Source organism: Aphis gossypii, chromosome 2, assembly GCF_020184175.1.
Source record: "Aphis gossypii isolate Hap1 chromosome 2, ASM2018417v2, whole genome shotgun sequence".
Taxonomy (NCBI): Eukaryota; Metazoa; Arthropoda; class Insecta; order Hemiptera; family Aphididae; genus Aphis; species Aphis gossypii.
Window position 1 is genome coordinate 25310977 of NC_065531.1, and position 15039 is coordinate 25326015.

The 15039-nt window shown below is 28.8% G+C and overlaps 1 long non-coding RNA gene across 1 annotated transcript in view; it reads left to right on the forward strand.

Annotated features, from left to right (window-relative positions):
• The window catches only part of LOC114128683 (uncharacterized), a 101837-nt gene that overhangs the window by 47080 nt on the left and 39718 nt on the right, over positions 1-15039 (forward strand). The window contains exons 4-5 of the long non-coding RNA XR_007604431.1: positions 3162-3230; positions 9283-9421. This is a non-coding gene — a long non-coding RNA (uncharacterized LOC114128683). The remainder of the gene's footprint in view (positions 1-3161; positions 3231-9282; positions 9422-15039) is intronic.

A 15039-nucleotide genomic window follows, 5' to 3' on the forward strand; every position in this document is an offset into this window, starting at 1 on the left:
TGGTAATACGAATATATGAAATAATAATATATAAAAGTTACAAGATATGTAGTTTTTTCAAATTGACTCCATGTGTAGATTGACCGAGTTTATAATGTTTATATACACCGTTACGGAAATTGCTATCCTCTCACATTTGGCACAACTGCCACAACTACCCCTTAATTGTATATAGATTAGACTACCTTCTATTGATGATATATTGTAAATTAGTTTCGTGGTTTTTTTTTTAGTATATTTAGCTACAAGGTCCAAAGTTTATAGTTTATAGTATACTCTATTTTAGATAAAAAAAAAGTGTTCTGGACAGATTTACTATAGCTGATATCGTCCGTAGTGTATTAAATGAATTAAGTTCATAAATCTATATACTTTTGAATGAATGGTTTTTAAGTGGATTTCATTAATATTCACGTGACCTAATCAACATCTGTTTGTTCCACATTATATATTTTCCACAGAGAATAAAGTTACATATATTTAGATTTTTAATTCATCCATTATGCATGATGAGGATATATAAAACTTGGTTTTCGCCGAAAAACGATCCCACACACCAGTTTTTTAAAAACAATCTACCGCAATTTAGTGTTTTACAAATGAACGGTTGACGTTTCGGCCTCTCTTTCTATAATATATGCATATAATTATTATTTTAAACTAAGGACGATACACTATATTATTTTTATATACTTTTTACTCGTAGAAAAAATATAGATGTATAACGCGAATCACAAGGCTATGAACCTACGAATAAAAGAATTGTAGTTAAATTTACAAAAACGTATGCCCATTTCATGGTAAATTGTTTGTTTAAAATGAATACAATGTATTTCTTTGTATATTATCATACATTCATACATTGGTATAGTCATATACGTATTTTCTTATATCCATATTAGAGTATACATACGAGTGGGTACGTTGCTCAACTGAAGTGCTATTATTAAAGTTTTTTGAGTTATGGGGTTTGGGGATGAGGCCGTCCTGTCAAAAACAAGTATCATCTATATTATAATATATATTATAACTGGTCCTCGTGGTAGACATTATAACATAATATATAATATTATCGCATAATAAGTGTTGGGATGTGCGGCGAGGGGAGATTTTTCGGTGGTCGAATATTCTCGTAACGGCAAAAACGGGTACAAAACAAAAAAAAAATCGAGTGCGGACATCACTCTGTATAATATATGATATTATATACACTGTACAGTCGCGCACGTACATGACAACGCAGTCGTCTTGCATTGTGTCGTAATATTGTTATAATGTAGTGACCGCGAGCTCGCGCGAAAACAACGCGACAATATACGTGGAAAACGCGTGGGCGGTCGCGCCCATCCATTGTTTATGACGCGTGGCCGACTTGTGAGTGTGTCGTATAGACGCCTACACACACACACAAACACACAAATACAGTCCGATGATTATAACGCCAGCCGCGTATATTAAATAATTTCATACCTACGTGTACATCGTAATCGTAAATATACGTAAATATACTTACAGGCGTCGTACGTGCGCCGTTTACGATATCGTCGTCGTAGGTATAATGATAAAAACAATATAATAATATTATGATAGGTATAAATTATTATGTAAATGTTGTTCATTCGGGACGGCTATAAGGGCAGGCATAGACCAGTTGCGCCAAAATGTATATTTTAACATCGGTTCACCAATTGCGCTCCTATTATATTTTACGGTCATGCTAATCTTTTAGCTTTAATTTTGGTTTTAAAAAATAATTCATTTTTTTCTCTCTAATTTCATCGACATTGAATTATCATAATTCATAAGTATACTAGTATATACAAACTATATTGTGCACTAAAATAATTGATAATTAATAAATGTTATTATATTGACATTTTTTTCCGAGAGAATATTTTTTGTTTCAGAAAAAAATAATCAAACACTTAAATGTTATAATAGCCGACTTGCAGCTATAATAAATAAAATCAAACTTTCATTATTCTTATCTATATTAAATTTATTTTTATTGTTAATTTATAACAACACAGTTCATTATTGTATATTTTAATTTTCTTCAAGTAAAGTTGGTAAAATAAGTAAATTTTTAATATTTTTTAGATTTAAACAATTAATGGATATCGGTTCATCAACCCAGATAATTACCTGATCATAACTAGACTATTGAAGTTAAATATTTTGAATGCAATTGATATGATATTATGAAGAGAACATTTTAAAGCACAATATTGGTAAATTCTCATATATTATAGGGTCTGGTGTACGACCGTTGACACGAGTGACGTACGCTCATCGCTCATGATGTACATCATTTACACATTACACAATATATTATTATTATACTGCTTCCTATGCTCACGCATATACAACACTAATAATAATAATCATATTTATAAACGTACTTACTCCCGCGCTTCTAAGCATGAGGCGCCAAAGCGGCGCCGTTGTCGTTGGTAATAATAATAATAATATTATATTATTATAAAAGTCGTCGACGACTGACGGCCGCGGGCCGTGGCGTGTCGTTTATATATTACGTGACGCGCAGTTAACGATAAATTTAAATGAATAAAAATCTTTTGCGATGGTCTTAATTCCTATTTTTCTTCTCTGTCCTAATATTTCGATTCGAAGATTTGTGTGGCGTTGTTGTTCAATAAATAACAATTAATAACACCATATATACGCATTAGGCATATTATTATATATCGAGAGCGTCTGTTTTTTTTTTTTTATAGGTATTGCGAATTAATGGATAAAAACATGAAAACTAAATACGTTGGGGGTATTATAATATTTTGGCCATTAGAAATTCGGAAGCATTTCGTTGTCAGTAATATGTTCACACACTTTTGTCAGAAATATGAATACGTTTTTATCTCTCCATTACAATTTGCAATAAAATTATGTCTATCTTTACAATCGACCATTGAATTTTATTGATTTGGAATATGTTTTTAAAATTTGACTGGTATAATATTAATAACAATTTAAAAGCTAAACAAACGTGACATTATATAACTGCAGAAAAAATATAATTTATTACATTATTAAAGTAGAATTCATAAAAGAATTTTCAACATAATTTTTTTCACAATATTCCATTTTTGAAATATTAAACAATGAACAAATTTATTTTAATACCTACTTTATATTTCTAGAAATCGTCTCTCCAATCTAATAACTGCAGTATAAGTTTATTCACGATGATCACCGCTGCAGTATTTTAGGTAAGTAACACGTATATACTTACGGATAATAAATAAAATAATTACCTAATTATACAATTAATAAATAATTTATGTAATTACTTTTGTTACTTACTTTTTTAATGTATGCTCATGCTGAATACCTATATATTTTGATACTTTCATATTTGTGCAGTGTTCGGTTTCTCTATACGCGTAATAGACAATATTATATATTTTAATACTTATGATGTACGTGCCTTTGAGGGAATATTTATTTTTTATTTTCGAACCACGTCTTCTTTTAGAAATAATTACAATATGTATGGACATGCAGTACATAAAATATTGTTCGCAAATGAAAAAAAAAAAATCCCCTACGTTAGAATATTATTTCACTGTACCACGGTCGTTGTTCGCAGCAACGATTTAATAATAGTCGAGACTGTAATTAATTATTATTACACTATATTAAATACTGTGTAGCATATATTTTGGTATGGACTAGACTGCTCCGAGTCCTGTATGTCTCAAGTTATCTTGTAAAATGTCATCGTGGTCGCCGCTACTGTTGTGTTTAGCCGTTAACATTTATCATTTATCATATTTATTTAAATTTTACACCACCTTCGAAAATTGCGAGGGATTCCCGGCAGATGCATTCGACATAAGTTCCTGTTTCTGTTGATGGAGAACCGGTAACCTAACCTAACCGGGGAAACGATACATGTAGATTTACTATATAATATTTTTATTGGCAATGGAGGTGTCGAAATCTAATATAATATAAATGTCCAATCTATAACAGTTAGCAAGATTGTAATGTCATATCTATTACTATATAGTACTATATAGCGGGTGGTATAAGATCTATTTATCGCATTATCACGTAATGAAGATAATATTTTATTATAATAATATAATGGTCCCAAAAAGGAGTTCACGAATGGGAGTGACACGATTGTTTACTTTTTACCTTTTTAACTTCAAGAAATACTGCGTGATTACTTTTTTTTTGCATTTTATACTTAAGAAAACAACATTATCGGGCACAATGAATATTTCATGTTGTCGATAATTTACAATTTTCCTATGATGTAGATAATAGTTAATAGTTAGTATATTTCATATTTTTTATTATACATGTATTGATTAAACTGTTTATAGTACTGTAAATTATAATATAGTATATAAATTATTTTATTTCCATAATTCCGACAATTATATAAACAATAAATAAGCATCGTTAAATATTCGAGCAAATATCTAATTAATATTGGTCCAAATAATAAGATTATATAAAAATTAAGGTAATCACACATTCAATTTTATACTCATATTAATAATAATAACATAATGTAGTCAAAAATATTGATAAAAAAAAAAAAAAAAACAATAACATAAATTATGTTCATAAATACCTAAATTTCTCAATATCATTTTTTTCTTTGTTACATAATAATAATGTCATATGTATAGTTGAAAAAATCGATTGCGCTTCAAACAAAAAAAATTATAACATCAATTTATTCCCGAATTACCCAACATCAGTAAATTATTTTAGTTACATAATAATAACGTAATATGTTTAGTCAAAAATAAATTATAATATAACACGAAAACACGAAAAAAAAATAAGAAAATATAACAATAATCAAGTTTTTATTTCTTTTAAACACAAAAACTTAATCTTTATAATATATATGTATCAAGAAAATAATAATAATTTTATTATTGACATAATTATTATTCAATAATACCTATCTCATAAAATATCATTTAGAAACCCGTAATCGTTGTATAGTATCTAATGACTGTAGTATAACTGTATATAATAAATAATAAATATTACTATAGGTGAATTTCATAAACTATTATAATTTAAGCCAACAATATAAATTACTTTATGTGCACGATCAAAATAATAATTTTTTTTTTTTTGCTAGAAAATAACCCAAAAGTGCGTACTTAACCTAACTAGTACCAATACTATTACTTATATATATCATATATATTATAAATATACGTTTTAGAACAGAAATCTGAATAAATCCTATATTTTTTTCTCATTTTGGAATAATATTATCTCCAACAATTCAATAATAAACAAGGTGATTATTTTAAAATCAAACATTTGTTATTTTGATATGTATAGCTAAATATTACCTAATAATGTTATTTTTTTAAATTGTCTCTTTTGAAAATGTAGTATTGACACAGATGGATTAGATTTATCATTTTACATCGACCTTATTATTTAAATGATCTTATTCTTTGATAAACATGTACGTTATACTATTTCCAATTTTGTATTATAATCATTTTTGTTTTATTAACTGAATACCTTCAGAATACTTTTTTAGTAATATTAATTTATAAATATCAGATATCAATAAAAGGTTTTTTTTTTTAATTTTTTACATAAATAATATAATGTTTGCTTGTTTTCCAGTGCAGAACAACTTTATGCTTGACTGCTTGAGCACCTCTAACATTTATAGACGATTATGACTCTATATTATAGGCTTTATAATATGCTTACTGTATAATTATAGTATACATGTTACATAATATTCATATTTAATATTCAATTACGATTCCAATGATTTTGTACGTATCGATTGCGTACGATGTATTATATGGAGCGTTGTTTTATCGACGATTCTTTATTCTTATTACGAGGTCTTTCACCTGATTCGCTGTAATTTGTACTTTTAAGATCGATCAGTGGCTAGTGCATCTGTGTACGCATTCCGTTGAAATATGTTTTACATATTATTTATTATTTTTATAATGAACTTGAAATCGATTATTTGTATTGGTACATAGACTATGCATTAAAACTGCATCGTATACTCAAGCAAGCGGTGAATAAATTCGTATTAGTGTCTTAAGTGTTTTATCACGATGATGAATGGTAGTACTTCAACGGATAATAATTAACATTAAATTCGTTATTAACTCCGAAACGATAAAAGTGAAAACCTATATAATCGTATACTATATAGATATATAGTACACTTTCGTGCTGTTTGAATTGTCGTGTGGTTCTGATCATTTATCTCATCGTGATTTCGTTATTACAACAGAAATATTACAATTTACAACACGCTGCAGTTTTTTTATCGTAATAATAATGATTACCTGCCGAATATAAACTCAATAAGTGATAACCTTCGGATTACGCAGTCACATTTTGATTTAATTCAGGTGTTTGGTACGATCTTTGTTATTGTATAGGATAACCGCGAGTATAAAACATATTATGACGTGCATATTAGAGGTGCACTGTATGTACAGGTGTACGCAAACCTGAATAATAGACGATGTAATTTGAAATTCAAAAATAGGAATGTAGATAGATGACCACCCCAGGGCCTATAGTGTGTTACGCCGTCGTGTACGGTGGCGATGGCGGTGGCGGTTGCTCAGAAATTATTTCCGGCCATTTAGAACAGCCCGCGGGAGCATCCACCTACGTTTCAGAAGGCAAAAAAAACGGATAAAATTCCGAGATTTTACTAACCAATTTGTGTTTAACTCGTTTTGGTATATGTATCCTTTACATATAAGTTGAACATACATTACATACATACCCTTAAGACATATTTTGTGATACGGCACAGCAGGACGATTGCGTTAAATGATGCTAAATTTTTATTGAAGAATAGTTGTGGGTAGCCGGTAGGTGGTAGGTAGGTACGAGTAGTAGGGTACGACCGGCGTATTTCTATTATATCCGAACAGCATTTTAAATTGAACATCCTTATTACACAAACACTTATCATATTACTGTATAGTACTATAGTATATACCACCGACGGACTCGAATAAAATATATACCTAATACATGAAAACGCTGTACGAGAATATTGTCTTAACTTTTAATTAGATGCTATTAAACGTTTGTACATAATATATTCTGTCATAGAACGGTATAATTCTAGTTCTCAAATCGTTTTTAATTTAAATCTACGAGAGCTAATCAAAAATTGTATAGTAAAAATACACTTTCACTGTAATAGGTAACCTATTCTATTATATAGCCTTATAGGCTTATAGAATACAATATGATTTTACTGTCAAAAAAAAAAAAAAAATTAACGATATTATTTTTATTTAATCTTAATTGCGAATTGAATATGATGGTATTGTGTAAGATTCTCGCATAATATACCTACCTACGTGTATATTTTAAATTATAATATTATACTTGCAACGTTCGACTACGGTTGTTACGCACACAAGCGGATAATATGAACTAATTAACAAACCTTTTTTTCGTATACTTTCAATCGAAACTTATACAACGAACCGCGTATAATACGTGCCACTCTGTAATCGAATGTTATCGAGATTAGGTTTTTTTCATCACAACATAAACGTCTAAACATAGCTAAACTGTTTGATTTATATTTTTTTTGAACAGCATTATATGAACACTATAATATAGCTATAATATATGTTGTTATACTACGCGCATATAATCAAATTAAATTATAACATATTAGTTAAACGTTGTCCGATATATAGGTAATAGGTAACTACCAAATAAATATTACTGGCAAAGTGGCCGTATTAGATTTTTAAAGTTATTCGATATCGAATTACGTTAGAACAAAAAAAAAAAAACCATAACGGTGTCGTCTTAGAAACCTGTCGGCGCGTTATATCTGTGCCGCGAGTAAAAACTAAATCATTATGATGCGCCAGGAAATGGCCCCGTTCATGCGTCCTTATATAGCTGGTTATTTAAACGCCGTGTATGCAGGACACTGTTATTGTATTATACTATTATACCATATTGAGTACGTATAATTTTTATTTTAACACTCCCGCATCCGCACAAATTAATATTCGTTTACGTCCAAAGCTATCCTATCAGGACTATAAGGCACCTATCAGTACAATAATATACATTATTTATTTTATAACAGAACGAGTCATGGCCCAAAATACAAATGATTATCTTTTACATAAAATATATCATTATATCAATATTATTAACACATAAATGACATAATGACGTAATTCAGCCCCTAATCTACTAAATTTTAAGGGGATCGACTTAAAAAAAAAATTAACCTCCTTTTAATATAAATAATTTTAGTTTCAATTAAAAAATAATTAATTTCTTTAAAGTTATTTGTTATTATAATTATTATTACCTATATTTTCGGACTCACGTCCGTTTATATAAATAAATAAATACATTTTTACAATTTGTATGTATACAATTGATAAGAATTGCAAATAATAATAAATAAATAAAAATTATTATTAAAAAAAGTAGTTAAAGGATATAGGTAAGGGAGTATAGAACATATTTGAATGTTTTATGTGTGTTTTTGAATAAACTAGAGGTTACCGTTAGTTCATACAGAATTTGAAATGTCCCACTCACAACTTATAAATGATTTAAACATTTTACCATTTGACTATATATAGTCCATTTAGCCCCAATAATATTTAAAATATCTAAGAGGACTCGGCAGTCGCTGCATAGCCGGGCTTGCCAGATTGACACTGGATATATTACTATATGTAATATTATTTTCTCTGCATAGTACCTATCATCACAATAATATAACGTGCACTTACATGGGTCATTGACCATTGTCTAGTACCGATAATATGTTAAAAGCGTAATACCTAATATGTATATTTTATACCATACGACCTTGCACAGTGGTCCATTATTCGACCAAAGCTGCGTGTCGTCGTTTCAATCTGTATATACTATACATATATATATATATGTATTTTACTATATACGAGATAGTATGTAAATATTTATATGATATCGCATCATTGTCCCGATTCACCGTTACTTAAACGGTGATCAAAACTTGGGGTAGTAGCTGTTAGCAATAATATATCACTGTCGCAGGATGTGGCTGTGTAGCAAGGCAATATATTGAGTAGAATACTAGCGTGCCTCAAATATACTATAATATTTTAATATTATCAAGTTCGGACCGAACGAATTTCATAGTTTTCAACGAGAACTCACTGTGGATCGTTTTCATGTATGGCATATTATATGAGTAGATATTATAATATAATATTATACTTAAGTTCTGAATGTTTACAGGTGTGTGTAATGACGAGTAACATAACATAACATTGGAATGGCGATGATTTCTCCATTTGAGATCATACAGATATTCGGCATGCTCAAATAGTTCGTCTCTCCGTATTCGCAATACAATAATAGTAAATGATATTGTTCGGTAAGTACCTATATAAATATTTTAATAGATGATCGACCTTAAGTGTAGACTGTTATTTATTATTATATTTTACTGCACCGACCGCTCATACTCGCGTACACGAATAAAGTACATCGTACATTATAATATTATTGTGAGGGCGAAGGCGTACATAGTAGTTACACGCACTGGCGGCATATATATATATATATATGTATTAAACGCTATATAGGTACGTATACGCAACAATAATTGGTGTAATAATAATTATCGTAATAAATGCGCGTATACGCTATATATATATATATATATACATAATATACACACTATGTGTAGACGGGCGTACACAGAGTGGCTGGGTGTACATACGTCGCATATAATATTACCCATACCTATATATAGAGATAGTCTAGTCGGTCAGCGCATACCTGTAATCTGTATAATATATAATATTATAATATAATACATGTATAGCTGCCACCGCGGATCGCGCGACTCCGTCGTCGCCGAGGCGCGGGTGTGCGTGTGTGTCGTAATTTTTTATTCAAATTAGTTTCGTCTGTAATAATAACAACGATAATATAATATTATTAATAATAATAGTAATATGCGTCGGTTGTCCGTATCTGGAGCAGAGTGCCCGGGGGTGAGCTGAATTCAAACCGGCCGCCGCCGATGATCTTATTATATATTATATTCTCTCTCTCCTCCCGCGTACCATTATATATAGGTACCTACTATATATATACATATATAATACCACCAATCAACCTACCTACAACAACTCTTCCCCGCCGTCTCCGCCACATTATATGCTCTGTGCACAGTCTGTCTCTCCAGTTTTTCCCCCGCAATTCATTTACTACTGAAACGCGCAAAACTAAACGAAAAGACGACTAGCGAGAAAACACACACACACAAGTATAATAATATACACACATATGATCGTTAAAAAATCCTATCGCGTAGCAATTTCACTCCTATGCACATTAAAATACGCGTCTATACTAATATTATGTGTATATAATATAATAATATAATATATATTATATGATAAACGCGAGCGCCGCGCGCTTATGATAGAAGAAATGTAGGGCGGCTTTGGCGTTCGATTACGGATCATATTAGATTGCAGCCGCGCAGTAGTAGGTAATGTTGCTGCGGGCATTAATTAACAAACGATATACATTAAAAAAAAAAAAAAAATCGTTTTGAAAGATATATATTATACGCGCGTTTAAAAGGCGATTGTGCGTATAGCTGCCGCAGTATAGAGGTACCTACCTATAAGTATGTGCTCGCATAGTATGCACACACACTCACTTGATATATAATATATTTATGTATATATAGTGCTTCGGCAAGTAGATACTTCCGTAACCGTCGTGGAGGTCATCCGAATATAATATATAATATATCTCTAAGACTAATTACTTTTCGATAACGGGCTAATGGGCTCCAAATGCTGCCACTACCGCCACCGCCGCAGCCTCCGCGTTCCATCACTATTTGTGCGGTGTAGGTACTTACGTACCTATGTATATATATTTTTATATATACGTACCACGGTGGTTTTATTTTCAATTTACTGCTCTGGCAAATGTATATCATCGCATAATTACACAATTGTATTAATCACGCGCCCGTGATGTATACGCTATAATATTTATATACTATAATGCCTATGCCTGTATAACACACGAATATATATATATATATAGGTTATATTTACGCACGTACAATGATTGCAGCAATGCGCACCCAATAAGAAGACGACGACCACTGAGGAATATAATATGTATTTTTATTTAACAACATCTCTTCTTACGATGTTATTTCGCATCAAATTATACATACGGTTTTCCTATGCATATCGTTCCTTTTTTTCCTTCGCTATAACGGTGAAATTGTGAAAATGACCTCGATATAGATATTATATATATATACCTATTGTTGCATTTTCGGAAGCTTACGAATGATATTGTTTTTATTTCCGAAGATTCTGAGTGGTTTTACAAATTTCAACGCGTGTTTTTTTTCACAGTTTCACGTACCTACCTATTACCATCTTTTTGGGTAGGATAATAAGGCGAGTGTTAAAAGGCTTATTGCATAACAACTTTTTGGGTATCAAATTTGTTATGGTCGAATATTATTTGAAGAGATGATTTTGCAATTTTCATATTGAGTAGTTCTCGGGAAACTTATAGTATAATAATAAATAAGATTCGTAAATTTCACGACAGTACGGCACCAATCATTTATTTATATAATCAATGTTTGTATGAATTATTATAATTAATAATTATTGAAAATCGTCAACATTTTTTTTTTAATTAAATATAAAATTTTAAATAATCTGTATAAATCTCTAAACATAAATCAATGTTAAGATGTATAAATTTATATTTCAAACTAGAAAATTGAATAAATGATCAATAATTATTATGCAACAAAGTATCTTAAATTTTTTTAATAAAATTGATAAATTGGATGATATAAGTTATTTTATGTTTGAAAATTAAAACGAAATATTTTCTACCATACATTATAATTTGTCCGTAAAATTGCCTAATTTTCTTTTTATAAAATCTATTTAAAATTTTCAATTTTTTAACTTACTATTTTGAATTGAATTTACTCGAGATATCAAGAATAAATATTTTAAAAATCAATATTATACCTACAATATTTCTATATTATGCAAATGTATACACATTATAAATGAGCAGTGTGACTTTTTGTATTTATTTATACGAGTGTGTTATTTATACATACTGAACACTATAAATATAAAAATGGCATACACATTTATAGATTAAAATAATAATAACATGTTAAATGTAGGTTAATGAACTAGTTATTGAAACCTTTATTCTCAGTAAATAATAATAATTACAAAAATTAAAAGCATATATATTTATAAAATAGTTTTCAACAATAAAAAAAGAATTGTTTGCATTGACAATAAACATTAAATGAGAGTTAGTTTCATTAGCAGATCACTAAGAAATGTCATACACTAACTCATACTTATGATCCATACACGGTCAGTCAAAGAGACTCAATCAAGATGATTTGCGAATTTGCGATACAAACACAATCATGAGGACACGATACGCTCAAATAAAAACTAGCAAACCTGTGCGTTAGAATGTCTCAAACTGATGAGAAACATAGGTAATTATAAAGATCCAAAATTATTGAGCATTGCAGGAAAATTTCTCTTAATATTACTTCATCTTTATGTTCAATACTGCCTGTACTACAACAGTAATAAAATATAATATAATAATAAAATGTATGTAGTATATGTGTATAATCGAATAATATAATATAAAGTGTTATTTTGTCGAGTATGGCCCGAGGTGATCGTTATATTATATTTTATTACAAAATTGCAAATGAGTATAATATTGTGATTATCTGACAGTTATACGCGTGGACTGCAGCGCGTTATATGACGGATGTATATATTATATACCTACATAATATAATATTACACATGTAACTGTTTAGTAGCTTGTTGCGCGATGTATATATTATAACAGTGAAACATTTGGAATTAAACTTTTCGTTTTTGATGTTTTCAAATTCGCTGTACCTACGTGATAGGTAGAATTCAAAATATAATATATTATGTTTGTGAGACTACTAGTTACCGTCATCACGATGTATGAACGAATTGCAGCGATAAACATTTACACGAATGATGAAATAGTCGAAGTACCAACGTTAATCGATTCTTAAATTAATTGACAAACGATTGCTTTATACAATGTGTAAAATAAAAACCTACCGAACGAGCTTGTGTAATATAACACTAATAACGTTGCGTGTATTTATGCTTAGATTTTTTCAAATTTTATTTTGAATTTGTTTTGTTTTTACTTTTTACCATACACACGTGTAGAAAAGTATATTATAAAACATTTTTAATAAAGGCATTTGAACACAAATGCGGTCTCTGATGTAGTTTATTTAACATTAATATAACATCAGTATGTACCTAATATATGAATAATATATAATAATATATATCCACTTACAAGTGGATTTTGTGAATGTGAAGGTTATTTCGAAAAACGTTTGTTGCACATTATTAGCCAAAACCGTTAGTTATAAACAATCTCATAAAATTAAACCTAGTAACAAAATGCACGCATGCATGCACAAATGCATTACAAAACTCGCAAAATATACATTTTAAACATAAATTGTATCTGTTATATTAAATAACAATATGCTCTTTTTTAATACTTTTAAATCTATAAAATTATAATATTATTTTATAAATTATTAAAACCAGTAATTAAAAATCAAATACTTAAATACGTGATTCGAATTATACAGTTACTTAATGTAATTTTGTGAAATGTTCGATTTATTTGTATATGATTATAGTATATTAACGACTAAAAATAATTATAACCAGTCAACGTACCTAATTATTATAAATAAATAATCATTTACAGATTAGGTAATAAATATATTATAATAATATCATTAGTATTTACTTTTAAATTTAAATTATAATTATTATAATGAATAATGATATAAATGATTCTAGCTATTGCTTATTTTACAGTTGTGAATGGTTTGATAATTTTTTTTCTTATTGCTATTAACACATAGGTAATCGGTTGAATATTAGTAATCAGAATAGTTGATTGAGAAAAAATAATTATCATGTCTTTTATAAAATATGTTTTTTTTTAGTTTTTACGCGATAACCTATTGTAAATTGAAAACGTTTGTATAAATGCACCTATTTCAAATTGATATACGTTAGTGCTAATACCTATACACCTAGGTAAATATTCTAGTTGTTATCGCATTCTATACTTTCTCAGTGGGTATACATACAAATATTATATAATTTAATAGCCGTTTATATAGTATAAATAATAATATGCATCTTTATAATATCCATATTATGTTTAATGAACTTTACTATAAAATATTTAGTGCGATTTCAATGTTATAACAAACTTTATCTGCGATCTGTGTCAATACAATTCAATATTATATATATTTTATTATAATAAAAAGGTTTATTAGTGAACTTACCCTAAACATAATTTTCTGTGGGGTAATTTATTGGTGAAACTGATTTTCGTATCTAAATTCTCTATTGATAAGAATTATATAATAATATTAATCGCACTGACATGACATATGTATTTTAAGAATCTCTGATAATAAACTCGTATTCAAGTCATATTTAAGACATAAAAGCCAACATGGACATTAAAAACATCGTTAAATATGATCAAGTGTAAATCTATTTTTATTTAATATATTATTATACAACTATGCCATAAATAACACGATTATTCTAATTTTGAATAATTTTATATTTTGTAAAATACAATAATAATCCCCGAAAAGTATACACAGCGTTATATTATCATTAGTTACTATTAATAAACCTGTATGCTAAATTTTATATCGATTTAACAATATATCATTTAAGATACGACGGTGTAGTATATTATGTATTTATGTAGTTGTGGGAAAAGTGGTGGTGCGTTCTTTAGATCGACGAATTGTAGGCCTATCTATCATGTACCTAATATGCAGTATTATGCGAATAATATGTTGAAATATAAGCTTTTCCCTTTTAATTAATGAATTAT